Source organism: Pseudorca crassidens, chromosome X (genome assembly GCF_039906515.1).
Source record: "Pseudorca crassidens isolate mPseCra1 chromosome X, mPseCra1.hap1, whole genome shotgun sequence".
In the NCBI taxonomy this organism is placed as follows: domain Eukaryota; kingdom Metazoa; phylum Chordata; class Mammalia; order Artiodactyla; family Delphinidae; genus Pseudorca; species Pseudorca crassidens.
Window position 1 is genome coordinate 99,603,787 of NC_090317.1, and position 13,107 is coordinate 99,616,893.

The 13,107-nt window shown below is 40.7% G+C and overlaps 2 protein-coding genes and 1 pseudogene across 4 annotated transcripts in view; 1 reads left to right on the forward strand and 2 right to left on the reverse strand.

Moving 5' to 3' along the window:
- RPGR (retinitis pigmentosa GTPase regulator) overlaps positions 1 to 13,107 on the forward strand; it is a 274,383-nt gene that overhangs the window by 142,315 nt on the left and 118,961 nt on the right. The window lies entirely within an intron of this gene.
- Positions 1 to 13,107, reverse strand: part of OTC (ornithine transcarbamylase) — a 56,603-nt gene that overhangs the window by 21,960 nt on the left and 21,536 nt on the right. The window lies entirely within an intron of this gene.
- LOC137217271 (thymosin beta-4-like) lies at positions 10,193 to 10,457 on the reverse strand (annotated as a pseudogene).

A 13,107-nucleotide genomic window follows, 5' to 3' on the forward strand; every position in this document is an offset into this window, starting at 1 on the left:
AAATCAGTATAGGTCTGTAACACCCTGTTGTTGCTAGGAAGCAAAAATGATTTTAAAAATAGTAGGGGCAGTGCTAAAAGGAAAAAGAACTAGCTTAACCATTTGTCAAGTTGTGATCATTTATAGTAAAAATCATTAAGTAAAACATGTTGTGCTTATAAAAGGCCATGATGCTCATAAGAAAAGAGTTAATATAAAGAAAATGTACAAAAATATAATTGTAATATTAAAGAAAGATGAATATTACCATGTACATTTAAATTTATTTACTTAAGTAGGAAAGTGCTTATATATAACTGTATAGATACAGATAGATATTTCGTGGGATTTTGTTAAGTGTATTTCTGTTCATAAAGTATAGATAATGTGCCATTTTTAATGTGTGTAAGCCACAAATAATTAACACAACTTAGATACCCAATAGTCCTAGAAATAGTAGAAACTATAACATGAATGGACAGGCCCCATCAGCATTTGTGGTCTTATGTAAAATGAAGTAGAAGAGGAAGCCTGCAGCTGACTAGCACCCGTCGCCACACACAATTTCCAATTAGAAAGATGATACAACCATTTATTCTAAAACAATAAGTTAACTGTCCTGAAGAAGAAATCTAAATTTTCAAACTCACGTTCCTGTCGCTCTGGTAGTGAAACCTCTTGGTGACCCAACTAATTATAAAACGATGCCAATCAGAAAAGCATATATTTCAAAATGTGGAAACCAGGCCAGGTTAATATATCATAAAAATATTACAATGGGTCATGTACTGCCAGAGATTGAAAACAAATAAAAATTGAAGGATACCCCATCTTTTAACTTCTTTAATAAATCAAAATCCATATGAAAAACAGAAACAAGGATCCTATGGTAGACAGAATAATGCCCCTCCCCCAAGGATGTTCCCGTCCTAATATCCAAAACCTGTGTATTTCCTTACGTGGCAAAGGAAATTTTGCAGATGTGATTACATTAAGGATCTTGAGATGGGGAGATTATCCTGAGCTGGGTCCAATCTAAGAGAGAGGATCCTTATAAGAGAGCCGCAGGAGGGAGGATTCCCTGGTGGTCTAGTGGTTAGGGCTCCGTGCTTCCACTGAAGGGGGCACGGGTTCAGTCCTTGGTCCGGGAACTAAGATCTCACAAGCTGTGCAGTGCGGCCAAAAAAAAGGAGCGAGCAAGGCAGGTCAGAAGTGAGAGAAGATGCTGGCTATGTTGCTGCCTTTGAAGATGGAGGAAGGGAACCATGTGCCAAAGGATGTAGGCAGCCTCTGGAGGCTGGAAAGGCCAAGGAGTCTTTAATACAGGAGCCTCCAGAAGGGGCACAGCTCTATGGGCTCATTTTAGACCTCTGACTTGCAGAAGTGTAAGATAATAAATTTGTGTTGTTTTTAAGTCACTAAATTTATGGTAATTTGTTAAAGCAGCAGTAGGAAACCAATATCAGATCCCGTGATTAAAAATGAAAATTAGGTTATAAAAATATATTCAAGCTAGTGGATGGCAGCTTGAATTTAATTCATCTTGAACTTAGCAAGCAGTTCCCAAACCCAACCAAAATTAAGTGGTCAGCAATCCACTAAACCTACATTCCTAGCCTCTTGAGATGATTTTTCTTCTTTCCAGTCTGGTAAAATTACACACACACATTTAAATTCCAGGACCATGTAAGGATAAGAATAAAAGTAGGGGTAAGAATGTAAACAAAATTAAATCTATGATATTAATAGCATTGTGCTCAGTTTTATTGTTAAAATATTAATCAGCTCTCTAATCAGTGTGGTGTTTTAGGTATATATTTTCCTTTTTAAAATATTTAGAGCATTCAAGAAAATCTGAAATGCTAGGCTTGTGATTAAGTGTTTTAAAGCATTTGATTAAATTGCAATCAATGTTTAAATGGTTGACGAGACTTGTTTTGTTCATTTAATATGTATTTGATTTAGTGGTTGTATAAGTAGTGTGTGAATGTTTAAAGCAATCATTCTGAAACTTAAACACGCATCAGAATCACCAGGAGGGCTTATTAGAACACAGCCAGTTGTGTTTCTGATTCAGCCAGTTGTGTTTCTGATTCAGTAAGTCTGGGTTGGGGCCCAGAAGAATTTGCATTTCTAACGAGCTGTCGGGTACTGCTTATGCTGCTGATTTGGGGACCACACTTTGAGAACCACTGAGGAATGTTTGCTCTTTTTTTTTATGTTTGCTCTTTTATGTTTATAGAAATACTAAATTCATAAGATTAAGATATTGGACTGTAAACAAAGTACAACGAGTAGGGAGTATTTCTATAGCACAAAAAGCCTCTTAGACATTAAAGCATCTATGAGCAAAGGGGAGTATGACAAAGCTTGATAGAAAATGTCACTTCAGTCATTCAGCCACAGAAGCTGCAGGTGAAATGAATCGATATGGGGGAAGGAACAACCCTAAGCTGTTTTCACATTGGAATCACTTGGGGAAACAAAGATATTAAAGACCTTTAAATAGACAATATTATTTTGTCAATAATATTGCTTTCTGCTTTATGTTTATAAGTCATAGAGAAATCACCATTCTTATTTTTCTTCTTCCAGTCTACTAAAGATCTTAAAAAACAATGACTTTTCACTAGAAACAATGACAGACCTGTAACTCGGGCTGGATTTACAGGCCCATTAACAGTAATCTGGGCTTTCCATAGTTCTCCAGCAATTTGACACCCCCCGCTTTAAACATTGTAAGAGCTGTGTTATATGTGTTGCAAATGAAAGGTTGACAAGTTAAAAATACTCTCTGGCTCTGTAATGACTTTTCATTTTGGTCTCTTTTCATTTCCATTGAATATATAGAGTTCTGTTTGCCTTCCGGTGGATTTCTGCAGCTTTGCAGACAATCTTAGGCATCTGTCAACAATGGTAGCAAAACAGCTTTTGCAAAATCCAAAGTACCCAAATTTAAAGTTTCTCACACATATCAATTTGCTCTGGATGTTTCATTACCAATATGAGGATTTAAAAAAAAATAGTTAACAAGTTAAAATATTTATTCAACTTGATTTTGCCTAAGTGTTTAAAATGTCATCTATTTTTCCCCCCATCATCTCTTTTCCTACTGTTTAGAAAAAGGAGAAGCATGACGTAGGACTTTAAATGGAAAGATAGTTCAAGAGATAAAATGTTAACATTGATTATTTCTGGATGATGGCCGTATTGGTGGTTCTAGCTATTTTTTAAATCTCTTTTAGTATTTTCTACCAAAAGGAATATGAATGTAATAACCAGAAAAAAACCATATCATTCAGAAAAGGAAATTTCTTCCAAACATGATTTGGAAAGTAATTGAAAATGAAATAGGGCTTCTTAGAGTAATGGCTAATTCTTGACCTTAATGAAGAAATGTGTAAGATGAGCCCGGAACATCTTGCCATGTCAAAAAGCAAAGGAGTTATTAAAGACTAATAAAGTTATGTCAAAATGACCCAGTAGCCAACTTGAAGACAGATCACATTGGCCAAATATGGGACAATTTGAGCACCAATAAGAGTAATAACTGCAATTAATTGAAACCTTCAAATATATTAAAATGCATGAGTTTATGAAGATACTACAAAACAGGACATTGAGAAGAGTCATAGCAAGATCAATTTTAACTCAGTATAAAAGAGAACTTTCAGTCAGTTTCAATGAACTCTGGTCAGAAAAGTCAGACTGTATAAAAATGGAACAAGAACTGCAATGAACATACAATGGAATGTTACTCAGGCATAAAAAGAAATGAAATTGAGTTATTTGTAGTGAGGTGGATGGACCTAGAGACTGTCATACAGAGTGAAGTAAGTCAGAAAGAGAAAAACAAATACCATATGCTAACGCATATATATGGAATCTAAAAAAAAAATGGTTCTGAAGAACCTAGGGGCAGGACAGGAATAAAAACACAGACGTTTTAGAGAACGGACTTGAGGACACGGGGAAGGGGAAGGGGAAGCTGGGACGAAGTGAGAGAGCGGCATGGACATATATACACAACCAAAAGTTAAATGGATAGCTAGTGGGAAGCAGCCGCATAGCACAGGGAGATCAGCTTTGTGCTTTGTGTCCACCTAGAAGGGTGGGATAGGGAGGGTGGGAGGGAGACGCAAGAGGAAGAAGATATGGAGATATATGTTTATGTATAGCTCATTCACTTTGTTATACAACAGAAACTAACATACCATTGTAAAGCAATTACACTGTAATAAAGGTGTCAAAAAAAATGGAACAAGATAGCTCTGTATATAAAGAGTGCCCTGATACTGGATATTTTCATGCAGGCTCAAGAATGATTTTGAAGGAATGGTGTGGAAGAGGCATGAAAAGGATGGTTGATCTAAATAGCTCATAAAGATCTTTCAAACCTCAAGTTTCTATTCTTCTTTAAAATTTTTTCCCTTTGGTATGAAATCACAACTTGTTTAGGAATTAACTAAAACACCCAGAAAGCCAAAAGAAAACAAAGCAAAACATAACAATAAATACCATAAACAAAGTCTCCCATGGCTCCAGGAAGGTCTGGTGCAGAGTCTGTGGTTGGGTAAACAGATACTAAAAACAAAGAAACAAACAAAACCCAAAACCCAAAACCCCAGTAGTGTGCTGGGCCAGATCTTGAGAGCAAACATGGATATTGATGAGATGGGCAATCACAAAACAATCCTGATAATCTTAGAAAGAGTTGAGTAGTTCCTAAAATATTGGAATATGGTAGATGTGTTGCAAAAGCCAAAAGCAAACACAAGTTGTATTCTCATAGGGTCCTCCCATTCATTCTTCCTTTTGTCCCCATCCTGCCTTGAATCACTGTGTGCCCCCTAAATTCCAGTTGGTTATCAATGACATCTCCAACCAGTTGAATAGCTAATTGGCAAACAGTGGGAGGAATTTCTGGTTGTGCACAACGACACCATTGAGAACTCTGTAATCATTTAAAAATGGGCATTTCCTATTTTTACTTTTTATGGAAGCAGGCCAAGACCCTAGAGAAGACATAGACTTTATCCCCAATGTAAATTGGCCAAGGAATAAACTTGCTGACTGAGTCTCCCTCTGGGAGGGAGAATATTCCAGTGCTCTGATATCTCTACACAGGTTATAATTTTAGTTATATCAATATAAGAATGATGAGGAAACAAGATAATACCTTCAGCACACCTAGGTGGGCTCCTCTCAAATGGGCTAAGGTTGGAAGAAGCCCAGGGATGTTGAATGAAATTGCCTTTTGACTTATATGTTAGTTCCTAGTTTTGAAGACCTCAGAGATAAATGGGTAGGGCATAATGGCGTTCAGAATGACCTCCTCAAAATGCGCTATAGGAATCTCAGTGTTGGGTCAGCATAAGCTGACTAGGAGATCACAAAGATGGCCAGAATTGAATCAGAGCTTGTCCTGAGATTGAGTTAGGCCATACCTTGATTCAACCAACAGTACTTGAATTTCTTCTGTGGGCCTGTCCTTTAAAAGCACTATCTGATTTATCCTCATATAAACTCATTGAGATACGTATTTGTATCTCCATTTTACAACCGAGAAACCTAAGTTTCAGAAGCAACTGGTCCAAACCACAGGGCCAATGTGGTATGAGCTGTGACTTGAACTGAAGCCCAGCCCTGCTTCAAAGCCCCTACTCTCTACGCTGTGGCAAACTGCCTCTGAACTATGGCTATATCATATTTCATGTTGTGAACAACTAGCTTTTGTTACCATTTACCCAAGGACCTACAACTGCCATGCTGCTAGTTTCTTGGTGGCCTCTGTAAAGATTCTTGGAGATATCGTATTTCCTATTAGATACAAATTTATTAGTACCTAATCAGGTACGTATTTCCCATTAGGTGCCAATATTTTACAACATTTTACCAAGAAACCTAAGTAAGATTACCTTTTTTGGTCTTAATATCATTGGTATAAATATCTTAAGAACAGTATTCCAGCTTTTCAAAACATTCCTTTCAATATAACAATAGTTCACTCCTAGTCTTTTTTTTTTCCCACTGCTACTCTTAAGAAATATGTCTCCTGGGCCTGCACGTCCGGAGCCTGTGCTCTGCAGTGGGAGAGGCCACGGCAGTGAGAGGCCCGCGTACCGCAAAAAAAAAAAAACCAAATATGTCTCATCCAAAAATCCCTTTATAACTTCCATTATTTGAGCTATCAGAATGACAATGATTTGAAACCCTTCCATGTTGCTGCAGGGGCATGTGGATATGTGCTTGTGTAGTGGGTTGAATGGTGTCCCCCAAATTCTTATCTACCAGGAAACTCAGAATGAGGCCTTGTTTGGAAGTAGGGTCTTTGAAGATGTAATCAGTTAAGATGAGGTCATACTGGAGTAGGGTGGGCCCCTAATCCAATGACTGTTGTTCTTCTTAGAAGAGGAGAGGATACACAGAGATACATAGAGAAGGTAAAGGTGGAAGCAGAGATTGGAGTGATGTAGCTAGAGACCAAGGAATGCCAAAGATTGCTGAGAGCCACCAGAAGGTAGGAAGGAACAAGGAAGGATTCTTTCCTAGAGCCTTCAGGGAGAGCATGGCCTTGCTGACACATGGATTTGGGGCTTCTAGCCTCCAGAACTTTGAGAGTATAGATCTGTGTTGTTTTTAAGCTACCAAGTTTGTGGTAATATGTATGGCAGCCCTAGGAAGCTAACAGTTGTTTATGCTGATTTTCCTTTCTACTGGTTTTACACTGGCAGAAAACACTTCAGCGATCCGTACCATAAGTGAGTTACATCTATAGGGGACCTAATTAGAGTAGAACAATGTTACATTATTTGGTTTTATATGGTCCTTCATACACATGGTTCCTGAAGCTGTTTTACTAAGTACTGTATTAAAGTGAAAATGACTGTGAAGGTATAATGTACCTTTCAATAGTGGACTCAGAGCATTAGGCATGAACAACTGTCATTATGGAAGAAACAGAAAGCCTTGAAACTGGAGTGAAAATGTCCCACTACTGTTGCTAAGTTTCATCCTTTTTTTTTTTTAATGGTAATACTTTTTTTTTTACATCTTTATTGGAGTATAATTGCTTTACAATGGTGTGTGAGTTTCTGCTTTATAACAAAGTGAATCAGCTATATATATACATATATCCCCATATCTCCTCCCTCTTGCATCTCCCTCCCACCCTCCCTATCCCACCCCTCTAGGTGGTCACAAAGCACTGAGCTGATCTCCTGTGCTATGCGGCTGCTTCCCCCTAGCTATCTATTTTACGTTTGGTAGTGTATATATGTCCATGCCACTCTCTCACTTCATCCCAGCTTACCCTTCCCCCTCCCCATATCCTCAAGTCCATTCTGTAGTAGGTCTGCGTCTTTATTCCCGTCTTGCCCCTAGGTTCTTCATCACAATTTTTTTTTAGATTCTGTATATATGTGTTAGCATACATCCGTTTTTAAACTTCCAAAGAATAAGTGATCTGAGTCATGCTAAACTGTCACTTCTGGTGTCACATCTAAAAAGACAAGCCCAGAGTGAGGAAAAAAATAGAATATCCAACTCTTAACCCCAGTAGAGCACCAGAGAATTGACAAAATCTGAAAACACCCTCAAATCTGAAGTAAATTTAACTGAATATATATGTATGTCTTTTGTGTCTTCTGATATGTTAGGGGGTGGGAAAGAGTCGCCGAGAGAGACTTTTCTAAAGAGGGAAGTGAGCAATGGTTCATTTTCTCCAATGGGAGCCTGGCCCTACAGGGATCCACAGTGAACTGAGGAAACAATTCAAATCTTAGGGCTGTCTTCCCATGAGTGTAGGATACACTCCCTTACTAGTTACATTATATCTAGCAAAATCCAGAAGATAGATGATAGCCCAGTTGTGCAAAAAAAGAGCTAACATAGCAGACCTGAGATGGCTATCTTCAAAAGGCCTGCTTACAAGGTTGGCCCTTAGCTGGCACTTGGACTTTGGGAGGGTCTCCACCACTCCTAGAAATAATAAGGATGGCTCACTACCTAAACTGTTTTTATAAACACTACGGATTATGCTGAACACCTGCTTTCCTTCTGCGAGCCTAGAATTTGGCTTCACGCTAGGCAGAGGGTGCCTATGTGAGCAGCTCCCCGTAAAAATCTTATGCACCAAAAAAAAAAAAATATTATGCACTGAGTCTCTAATGGGCTTCCTGGAAGACAACATTTCACACATGTTGCCACAACTGATTGCTGGAGGAATTAAGCATGTCCTGTGTGATCCCACAGGGAGAAGACCCTTGCAAGCTTGTGCCTGGTCTCCCCTGGACTTGGCCCCACATGCCTTTTCTCTTTGCTGGTTTTTTTATAATGAATCTTAGCCATGACCATATGCTGAGTCCTGTGAATCCTCCTAACGAATCATTGAACCCGGGGGTGGTCTTGGGGGCCCTGACATACCAACTCCTCCACAATATCAGTAGACAGCTCCATCTCAATGCTCCCCTTCACTCCCCACCAGTACCCTCAGATTACATGATACTCAACTGAGACTTAGCTAAGGAGAATTCCCCTACTATATTTTGAAGAGTGAACAGGTTTTATTATTGTAATCAAGTAAGAAAAGCGAAATACCTTTTATTTTGAATGTGTATTTAGGTCTTTTACTCCTTGATCTGGTTTTTCCTTCCTTTGGTGGCCAAGACAGGACTAACTTGTAAGGGTACATTTTTTTTTAACTTTCAAGTTTAAAGTATGTTTCTTTGTAGATGTAAAAACATTGCCGGCTGTCCTTCTGCTCCTGAGTGCATCAAGTTTGTTCTTGCCTTAAGCTTTTTTTTCTTTTTTTTAATAAATTTATTTATTTTATTTTATTTATTTTTTATTTTTGGCTGCGTTGGGTCTTCGTTGCTGTGTGCGGGCTTTCTCTAGTTGCAGCGAGCGGGGGCTACTCTTCGTTGCGGTGCATTGGCCTCTCACTGCAGTGGCTTCTCTTGTTGCGGAGCACGGGCTCTAGGCACACGGGCTTCAGTAGTTGTGGCACATGGGCTCAGTAGTTGTGGCTCATGGGCTCTAGAGCGCAGGCTCAGTAGTTGTGGCACACGGGCTTAGTTGCTTCGCGGCATGTGGGATCTTCCTGGACCAGGGCTCGAACCCATGTCCCCTGCATTGGCAGGCGGATTCTTAACCACTGCACCACCGGGGAAGCCCACCTTAAGCTTTTGTACCAGCACCTCTTTTTGTCTGAGGTGCTTTTCGCACAGCTTGGCATCCCTGGCTCTGTCTTTTCAGTGAGCTCTCCACTTCACTGTCACCTCCTCAGAGAGGCCTTCCCTGACCACCCAATCTAAAGGCGCCCCCAAATCCACCCACAGATCACCCTGCTTTGACTTCATCATAGCACTTATTTCAACCTCCTATTGTATTCATGCTTTATTTTTTGTTTAGTCAAAGTCTTCTCCCTCTCGAATGTAATTTCCACTTGAAAAAGTGTTTTGTTTGATTTGATCAGCATTTTATTCTCAGTGCTAAAATCCTGGAAGAAAAACTAGGCATTCAGTAAATATTTTTGAATAAATGAATAATTAAGTCATTTGACTAAATAAGTGACATTTTGGAAACTGCATTTAACAGGTTTCAGGAGAATGGCCCAATTTTCTTTCTTTCTTCTTTTTTTTTTTTTTTCCTGTTGCCACATTCAGTGTGTTCCCCATCCGGTTCTTTTTTCACCAATGGGTAGTGACTTTTTTTTTTAATTAATTAATTAATTTATTTATTTATTTTGGCAATGCCACGCAGCATGTAAGATCTTAGTTCTCCAACCACGGATCGAACCCATGCCCCCTGCATTGGAAGCATGGCATCTTAACCACTGGACCACCAGGGAAGCCCTGGGTAGTCACTTTTTTTTTTCCACCAGGCCCCCAAAGCAGTGAGACAGGCAGACAGAGAAGCAACGCCATCAATCAGTGTCAAGTGTGCACTTTTCTCTTGATTCAAAAGGGCCAGCACTGGGCTTCCCTGGTGGCGCAGTGGTTGAGAGTCCACCTGCCGATGCAGGGGACGCGGGTTCAGGCCCCGGTCCGGGAAGATCCCACATGCCATGGGGCGGCTAGGCCTGTGAGCCATGGCCGCTGAGCCTGTGTGTCCGGAGCCTGTGCTCCGCAACAGGAGAGGCCACAGCGGGGAGAGGCCCGCGTACCGCAAAAAAACAAAACAAAACAAAACAACAAAAGGGCCAGCACTACCATTTAAACATCATCCAATCTCTTTGCATCTTACAGAGTTTAAGGTCTACAAAAAGCAAGGGGGCAATTGCTATGGATTGTACCGTACATATCGGCAGAGTAGATGTCATTAAGATTCACCTCCTTGCTTCTCCTGTTCAATTACTTCTGTGCAAGGCAGTGGATTTCTCTTGTCTTCTTCAGTTTAGATTGACTGAATTTCTGAATCTCAGCCATATCTTGTTTGTCAGAGATTTTGGCAGATTAAGCAGGAATGGGATGCACAAAAGAAAGTCATGTTTCCACAATAGCTACTCTAACCCCTTTTCTGCCATCCCCATCTACCATTCCAGCCTCCTCTGATATTGTACTAAACTTATTTACTTCGGACCCTAACGATTTCCTCCTGTCCCTCCCTAACTGCACCTGTCCTCAAGGTTCAGCCTTCTGGAATTCTCACACAGTGAGACTCTGCAGCTCATTTTCTACCACTGAGTTTATACTTCTATTTCTCCAGCTATCAACTTTACCCAAATTCTTTATCTCCAGTGGCTCATGGACATTTGTTCGTGGAGGTTCAACGTTTAATGCAATATGTCCAATACCTAGTCTCTCACCTTCTTCCTGAAGCAGAAACTCCTTTCATTTTCCTGCTTCTGCTAATATATACATATACATTTTAAGAATAATAAATCTGAAACCATTTTGCCTGCACTATCAGTGTACCCTTCACATTCAGTTAGCATGAGACCATATACATATCTTACTAGCTGTCCCTTCTTTACTAACACACTAGCATAGATTGATAGCACAACAGCCAGGATTACTACACAACCTCCCAATTCGGGGTCTCTCAAAGTGTGGTCCAGCCCCGCTTGCAGCAGAATAACTTGAGGAGCTTGTTAAAATATAGATTCCCAGACACCAACTGAACCCTAACCTACAAAATTAGAATTCCTGAGTGTGGGGCGTAGAATTTTGCATTTTAACAGGTTCCCCAACATAATTCTCAAACTAGCTTTAGAACCCTTGGAATTCTCTCTCTACCTCCTATCTCTACCCAGATCCAAATTACTCTGCATCTGTCTACACATGGTTTACACTGGGACACACCTCTGTTTAAGGACTATGACTTTAATACGTTTGCTTACATTTGAGAGTATAAAGTGGGCCTTCGACATCGGAACGCCCTCATTTTATAGAAAAGGAAACTAAGATCCAGAGAAATTTTCACCCATGGAGGTCACAGAGTAGGTAAGTGGCAAAGCTTGGACTAGATCTCGTCTTTTGATTTCCAAGCCACGCAGAAAAGAGTTAACACAGCAGTCCCGTCCGCTGTCCTTTGAAAGGCCTGAGTGTAAGACTGGCCCTTGGATGGCGTCTGGGAGCTTCAGTTTGGGGAGAGTTTCCACCATTCCCAGGACTGATAAGAGGAACTCCCTGTGCCTAAAATGTTTTTTTGTAAACAATATGGTTTAAAATGAACACCTGCTTTCCTTCTGGGAGTCTGGAATTTGGGTACATGTCAAACAGAGCATGCTATGGGACCGTTCCCCAATAAAAACCCTGGGTACTGAGTCTCTAAGGAGCATTCCTGATGGATAACATTTTACACATGTTGTCACAACTCCTTACTAAGGGAGTTAAGCGCATCCTGAGTGACTCCACTGGGAGAGGACTCCTGGGAGCTTGGACCTGGTTTCCTTCAGATTTCTCCTCACGTGCCTTTTCCCTTTGTTGATTGTGCTTCGTATACTTTCACTGTAATAAATATAGCCACATGTCTGACTATATGCTGAGTCCTGTGAACCCTCCTAGTGAATCATCAAACATGGGGGTGGTCTTGGGGACCTTGCAGCGCACAAGCCAACGTTTTCCATAACTCATTTCACTGCCACTCTCATTGACTGTATAAAAGAGACAGTAGGAGTAAACCAAAACAGCATGGCCTTAAAAAACCAGCATGATTTAAATGCTGACTTAGCTGCTAAGCTCGATTACTTCTCTGAGTCATGGTTTCATCATCTATAAAATAACTGGGCCAATAATACTTACTTTGTAAGTTTTCTTTTTTTTTTTTTTTTGGCTGCGCTGCATGGCTTGTGGGATCTTAGTTCCCCTACCAGGGGTTGAGCCTGTGCCCCCTGCAGTGGAAGCACAGAATCTTAACCTCTGGACCCCCAGGGAAGTCCCTGTAAGGTTTTTACAAAGATTTAGCGATAATAGTACAAGAGGTCCATAGTATACACCCTTTAAGAAGGAGCTATGATTATTTTCCTTCGAGTCTTTTGGATAAGATGGAATGACCAGAAGGAATTCTATGGATCCAATTTTGTGTATCCATGTAGCAATGGAATTAATTGTATGGACTAAAAAGTCCCAATCACGGCTTCCCTGGTGGCGCAGTGGTTGAGAGTCCGCCTGCCGATGCAGGGGACACGGGTTCGTGCCCCGGTCCGGGAAGATCCCGCATGCCGCAGAGCGGCTGGGCCATGAGCCATGGCCACTGAGCCTGTGCGTCCAGAGCCTGTGCTCCGCAATGGGAGAGGCCACAACAGTGAGGGGCCCGCGTACCAAAAAAAAAAAAAAAAAAGTCCCAATCATATTGGAACTTGTGAGCAGATTATTTTTCCTAGGATCTGTGTAGAGCTCCTCTAACTAAGGACTTGCAGTGCGAATTGTGTGGAGAGCAAGCACGGAAAAAATATGTTTTTACTCATCCTCGGCTTTCAACCCATGCTTGGCTATTCGTCTCTTGCTTTTGGGGTCCTGCCTACTCCACTGATTTCTGGGCCCTGACCTCTTTCTTGCTGCCAATGCGCACTCCTTAGCTCTTTGTTGGATGTTCATCTGTTCCTCCAGCTGCACCTTCTTCCAACCATGAGTTCACACATGACTCATTCACCATCATTCACTTGGTCCTATATAGAGGATCCCC